At 37.7% G+C, this 6947-nt stretch overlaps 1 protein-coding gene across 4 annotated transcripts in view; it reads right to left on the minus strand.

Annotated features, from left to right (window-relative positions):
* The window catches only part of grm3 (glutamate receptor, metabotropic 3), a 42402-nt gene extending 35695 nt beyond the window's left edge, over positions 1-6707 (minus strand). For 2 of the 4 annotated variants that reach the window (XM_082181794.1, XM_082181793.1), the window contains exons 1-2: positions 6569-6704; positions 873-975 (exon numbers count right to left, since the gene is read on the minus strand). The gene's annotated coding sequence lies outside the window, so the exon portion shown is untranslated. Of the gene's footprint in view, positions 1-872; positions 976-6568 lie in introns of all 4 variants that reach the window. The other 2 variants (XM_082181795.1, XM_082181796.1) reach the window with 2 other exon arrangements.
* Positions 6708-6947: the final 240 nt, after the last annotated feature.

Raw genomic sequence — 6947 nt, forward strand, 5'->3', positions numbered from 1 at the left:
TATCATTCTCCAAGCAAAGGTCTGAGCAGTAAACCATGTAGGATTGTACACAGAGTTACACACAGAGGTTTAATAATTAAGGTTAGGTTCAAAGTATTTGTTTTTGTTCTATGTCTCTGCATGTATGTTATGAGAGTTTCTGTAGGAATGCATTCCCACTATTGAAGCGAATCGTTAAGAAGGACTAAAAGATCCACTTGAGTTCTTCATAGAGGGGGGTGGTACTAAGTTTGAAACCTGGCACCACAACACACTCACATGCCCGATGGACCATGACCATCAACCCCCGCTAAAGGAAATAGCTATTCAGAGCCGGAGAGCTCTTCATTTGTTTCCCATGCTTGAACACAATCTCTGTTGTGTTTAGGATGTTTGTAGCTTAATGGTTCTGGTGTGCTTATTAAAAGATAGGTTCAATCTCAAATCACTTGAAGATGCTGCCTAAATTGTTCTGCGAAAAGGTCTTTGAAATGTATTGTAAATTGTATGAGTTTTGTATAGTGCTAAATGCAACCTTATGGTAAAGGGTTTGTTCAAATCCCTAATCAGTATGACCAATGGTGATGCTTGCTTTAGGAAATTACAGTTTGGAGTGTAAATAGTCCTGCTTTGTTCATACAGCAGACATGAATGATACCTCAAATTGTGCAGCTTGTTAAGCACAAGTGTGCTTCTCCCGATATGAGGGTGAGTAATGACAGAAATTTCATTTTTGGGTGAAATAACCCTTTAATGAGTGAATGAAACTTAACTAAACATTAGCTCGTTCAACAATCACATCAAGCTTTGTGCTTTGTTACTTTAAAAAAATATGAAACTGTTTCAGCTTTCAAATTGTGTCATTTTTATCAAGAAATGTAAAGAATAAATACCGTTTTGGCGCTTCTTGATGTGTCGTGATGGATCGCATCAGTTCAAGCGCGAACACAGGGCGGGCGCACGTGCACATATGTCCACTTCCACTTTACTTCTAGCCTATAGCACGAAACACACATGAATGAACATCAGAATAGAAGGTATGTTGAAAGATAAAGTACAACTTACTACTGAAATGTATCATCTCTCATGTATTCATGTTTCAACCGCGGAAAGACAATAAAGCAGCTTGTAAAAACGTCATACTGCTAAATTTACCTCAGGAAAACCATTCAGTGTCAGTTAGTTAGCTAACTCTAGAGAGGAGCATTTGTGTACTATAGATTAATGTATATGTTCACTATTCATTATTTACCTGTTAAGGTAATGTATGTTTGCACAACTCTATCTGTCATTAAAACAAATTTTCACAACTGCCACCAAATGTTTATATTTCAACTAATTGGAAAAAACACGTGGAAGATTGATATAAAAACTGCCTTATGTGCAAATTTGTATAGGCTACAACTGAATATTAAATCAATTATATATTATATTTATACAGTACTAAAACATTTTAATACATGTCAATTGAATTTAGTTTGGGCTCTGTTAATTTTAACCTTTAATATTAAAGTAATGTAAACGAGAGGTTTCCTGTAGTTTATAGCTAACTTTAAAGTAAAAGAGATTTTTTTTTACCCTTATTAAGTATTGACACATTTTAGAACTTTTTCCAAATTTATCTATATGAATCAAGTGATGAAATCTGTCTCAAAAGTGCAAGCATTCCTTAAAGCTGGATTGAAACCATCTGTATTGTATAAAACGCTATAAATAAAGGTGACTTGACTTGATGCAACATTTTCTAACAAATTGTAAAATTCCAGTTTAATATGTTGATTGTTTTGATGACACATAGTATTTATATTATATTATATTGCTGAATCCTGTTGTTAGATACCATAGGGGAGGGACACAATTAAATATTAAAAGTGCTCTTCTAACAGCTGTAAGGCCACTGATCCATAAACCTGACACTGGGTATAGCCGGGAAAAACTCCAAACGCAGCAAATCCAGAGAGCCGTGCACGGGGACAAGTCCTGCAAGACAGAGTGACCTACATAATGTGTTTTATTAAGACTTTTGCATGATCTGAAAGCAAACCACATTTCCTGAGATACAAAATGGTGTTGAGTGAGTTTGCTATTAATCGCATTCTATGGATTAAGATATTCAGAGAAGCCGGAGAGAGCAGAGAGATAAAGTGTATGTCAGGATGTTGTGACTCAGCGGGGAAAGTGGCCCTGCAGTGGTGACTTAGAGAAGCGCTGTCAGGAACCATAGACTGAAGCTGATAAAACACATCATTTATTTAGACACATACACACACAAAATAGATCAATCTTCTGAAACAATCATCAGTAGACTCCTAAAAAGTAGTTAGTTTCCTTTTGGGCTACATGCCCAAACTTTTTCCAGTCAAACTGTGATCTCTCCTGCCAAGCCGTCACTGTCAGTAATTACTATCATTAGAAAGTCTTCATTCCAGTCTAGGAGAGATGTGTGTTACGCTATGTTTAACATCTCGTTTCAGATGTAGTCTGCTTCAGTCACTCAACATGCGCTGAAAGGGAATTTTAAGGCAGATTCCGAATCCCATGTTCATTGCTATCCCAAAACTGAACTATATGCTGTATGTACTAGGGCTTTTCCAGTAAATAAGTGGTAACACATTACTTTACAAGATTGAATTTCTTTTTACAAGAATATGTACTGCTTTTCTTGTTTTGAGATGTGATCTGGACATTTCAGCACTGGAAAATGACATGAGCCACCTTCGCAACTCAGGATGCTCATATAAGTGCCACAGCGCAATGTATCGGCGCGGGTGTTCATTGGTCATGTAAGTATATTTCCAGGATATAATTCTAGGACATAATGTTGCATCCATATACCTCCATGAGTTGACCATAAATATCAGCTAGTGTTGTGCTGCAGCATATCTTGACTCTGCATATCCTAGTATTTTTGTTTCCATTGTTTCAGCCTTCTTGAAATCTACTGTACTGCACCAGAAAGGATTCTGACATTATTTACAACTCACAACCATGAATTCAAAAACAGACATTTAAAAATATTTACTGGTAACTCTTTAAAATTACAACTAGCTGGATCAGTCTGATTTGTGAATGAATCATTCAGATCGGTTTTCTGAACTGATTAATTAAAAAGATCAGATATAAAAGAATTAAGATATTTTTTTAATAAAAAAAAAGACAAGTACGTGTCACATGGGCCACTTTTATTATACTTTTATGGTATTTATTTGTCATTTTGGAGCTTGACAGCTTGACACTTTCATTATAGTCAAAAACGTGGCCAGGATATTCTTCAAGATTACATCTTTTGTGTTTTACGTAAGAACGAAATGTTCCCACACGAAAGGTTGTTACCTTCGTTGTTGTATTGCCCTTGTATCTTTTTCCTCCAAAATAATCTGTGGCTGAATTTAAGCCTAAACCTAATCGACATAATTGACACCCTCTACTGTTGAGCTGCACCAGGAAAACCCATTCAGTTCTTGAATATTTTTATCATAATAATGTGTTAGCATCTGGTTTGAGACTCAGTTTGCTTTGTAAATGTGAGATTGTAGATCTCCGTAGAGTGTAGAAGTGTTCTGCAGCAACGCTGCTCCTCCAAAACAGAAAAAAAAAAAAACTACAAAGCTGTTCTTTTTGCTCAGAAATGGATTCACTTGGCAGCGAGTGGGACTGCCAGACTGCTGAAATCTCTGCATATCACTATCACTTTCTCTCTGCATGCACACAGACAGACACACTCAAACATCTCTTTATTGATTTGATGCACGATTTATGCAACAGAATTGTTGTTTTGAAGGAGTCTGAGGAGGCTTGCCTACTTTATCAATCACTTTCAGCAGGAGCGCCACACTCTGGCACACATTCACACTGCATTTGCTCATTATGATCTAACGCTACTCTTTTGCTCGTTCACAAGGACGTCTTTCAAATTAAATGTAATATTTTAGCATGCAGAGAAGAGGGAAACACTTTGGATTTGTGCGTTTGTATGCATGCATGTGCAACCGTGCAGCATATACCTGTGCTGCATTTGTAAGAATATTACAGCGCAGTGATGACATCTTTAGTTTTCAGCTCCATACTCTTTCCATATTAATGAATATGAAGGCAAGGCTTTTGAAAGCTTGATGGGGCCTTGGAGTCTCTTACTAAAGCAGAATTTCTAACAGAGCTCTGCACCCATGGGCTTCATCGCAGGGAAAAACGCAGTCTAACAAAGGTAGACTTCCTAAGCGGGGAGAGAACACATGCGTAGGAGGAAGAAAAATATAAGCACTCAGGATGTTTAACGCTTATGGAGATAAACAGCTTCTGCATCACTGAACTCACAAATACTTTAGCTGTGTTCACTGTGGTTTACATGGCTGCCATTTTTGGCCAGGACTTGTAATGCTGTTTGTTGCATGTTTTGGGTTGTTCGCAAATGTTTTTGGTGGTCGCAAAATGTGATCGTCCGAATGTAAAATATCCATAGCTACTTTGTTTACTTTATGTCTTCTGGTAGTGATTTTTAATGCATTTGTAATAGAGTGAGATCTCAGTCTCATTTAACGCTCATCTAACTGACAGATAGCCAGCATATGTGCGAGTCTACTTATGCCGTACTGGGCTGTGGAAGAACTTGTTTAAATGCGCTGAAAGGACCACACTATTGAAAGGCTAATTATTACTGCACAGCAATTTACCGCATCATATTCAGTAAATTTAGCACCGTAGGGTCGCATACAAGGCCTTCCTGCATCTTACTAATTTAAACTCCCACACATGTACACGCGTATACAAAACTGCCCAATGCACAAACATGCATGCCGATGGAGAGAAGCTCGCTTGTGCACACATGCATAAAATCACGCAAATCCCAACAGACATTTTGAATAACAACTTTGATGCATGCTAATTAGCAAACGCTATTGTGTGCACATGAACGTGCAGTTTTATTGTGAATTCCATGCACATACAGTATGCATGGTCATAGAACATATGCATTGTAATCTTTGCACACAATACACTCTCAGGCATGTCAACACGGTGGTCCGGTGTATTCAAGGCCAGCTCCTTCAGTCCAATAACAATGATTTCTTTAGCACACCCACATTAACACACAAGCCACACATCCTCAACTGTTTTTCAGTAGTCACAAAATGTGTTGCAATGGTCGAAACTCTTGGTCACAGTGAAAAATAGAGACCAAATAAATAAATAAACACTATATATATATATATATATATATATATATATATAACAATATTTGTTATTTTTCCATTTTTAAATACTTTTTAGTATTCTTATAGAAATGTATTTACAAAACATAGGTGCATGAAATGGGTACATCATTTATAGACCTTTAATGACTCACTCTACAGTGCAGCCCCGGACGACACAGATATTCTTTGCTTTTATCAGTGGTTGAGTTGAAGTGAAAGTCCCTCCACATGCGTGTACTCTTTTCTGTAGTGTTCTTCAGGTTAACTACTTGTGCTAATTATCATTCCAAACGAGTTAAAGCCACACCTGTGTTGCGTGCAGAATATCAGATCATCATTAGGCTTTACAACCTCACATCTCACTATAACATTCATTGCTCCAGCCTAACGCAACAGAGATATTAAAATTCAGCGCAGACCCCCGACGCAATAAATTATGAATCATCCTGGTCTTTTCTCTGGTTATCTTACAGATCCAGGTGAAGTCTAAAACACAGCTGCCACACTGCTGCTGAAGCTAACAGCATGGATGCAAAAAAGAGACAAATTGGAAGTGAGTCTATTATTTTATATTTATTATTCAAAATGATTTAAAGGTAAAGGGATGGGGACAGTCCTCCTGATGATACCAAAAATGTACGTGTTTTGATTAAGGTCACAATGATTCAAACCTGCAACCTTTCAGTCACTAGCAGCAACAAACCCCATAAGTTCAGAAAACCTTTATGTAAGGGTAAGGGTTTTAAATGGGATCTTTGAACAAAAGGCAACTCTATCACTTTTTTAGATATCTTAAACAACCACTTAACCAAAATAAATGCAAGATCCAGCGGTCCTTCAAAACTTCTGGACATTTTTTTCAGGAGTATCCCCATCAGTTTCAACCTGCAATCTGCCATGCTTTGGAGCTCTGTAGTATTTTCTTGATCAATTTGTGGCATGGCATTTTATTCATAATATTAAACAGATATATACTATAAAACATTTTACCCAGTGTGCTTTGATTCACTTTGAAGTGCAAAGTGATTAAAGACTTTTACGCGTGGCATTTATGTGAACTAATGCGCATCACTAAAAGACATGGTTGTGATGCGCTTAAGAGCATGCAAAGTTTTCTCTTACAATCCTGGTGTTGGAAAGTGTCGTTTTAAACATTTTAAACCCCAGATGTAAGTTTGAAACGTGCAAATATTGTTTTGCCCACATTTGTATGCATTACCGAATGACAATAAATGACTGATATCAAATCAGCCCTGTTTTATGAAGCCCAGCTCTGCACTTTGGCTTATCTACAACATCATTTATTTAAATTTTTTGTATTATTTCCCATTCCATCTCTTCAGTATTATAAAACAGCAGCAAAGCTCATTTAAAATTCTATGTGGAAGAAAATGCCTTACCTCTGTTAAATATTCCTTTTCTTGGCAGTCTTGTATGTTTCCTCTTCTTTGCCGTATTTCAAACTGTTCCTTAACTCCGTTAGTGTGGGTCCGCACGCGGGAAGCGCAGCAGAGAGGCTGACAACACTGTCCTCACTCATCGGAGAGTGAGTAAGCGAGCGAGTGAGAGATAGAGAGAGTGAGAGAGAGAGAGAGAGAGAGAGAGAGAGAGAGAGAGAGAGAGAGAGAAAGGGGAAACCGGGGAGGGAGAGAGAGAAATAGTGCCGTTGCTGTAGTAGAAAACACACACGTCTGGCGTTCGGGATGGTGCCTTGCCTCAGGATGCTTCTGTCTCCTAGCAACAACAATCGATCTGGAGAGGATGCATTTTTTATTGGCC

This window comes from Leuciscus leuciscus (genome assembly GCF_965113295.1).
Source record: "Leuciscus leuciscus genome assembly, chromosome: 10".
Classification (NCBI taxonomy): domain Eukaryota; kingdom Metazoa; phylum Chordata; class Actinopteri; order Cypriniformes; family Leuciscidae; genus Leuciscus; species Leuciscus leuciscus.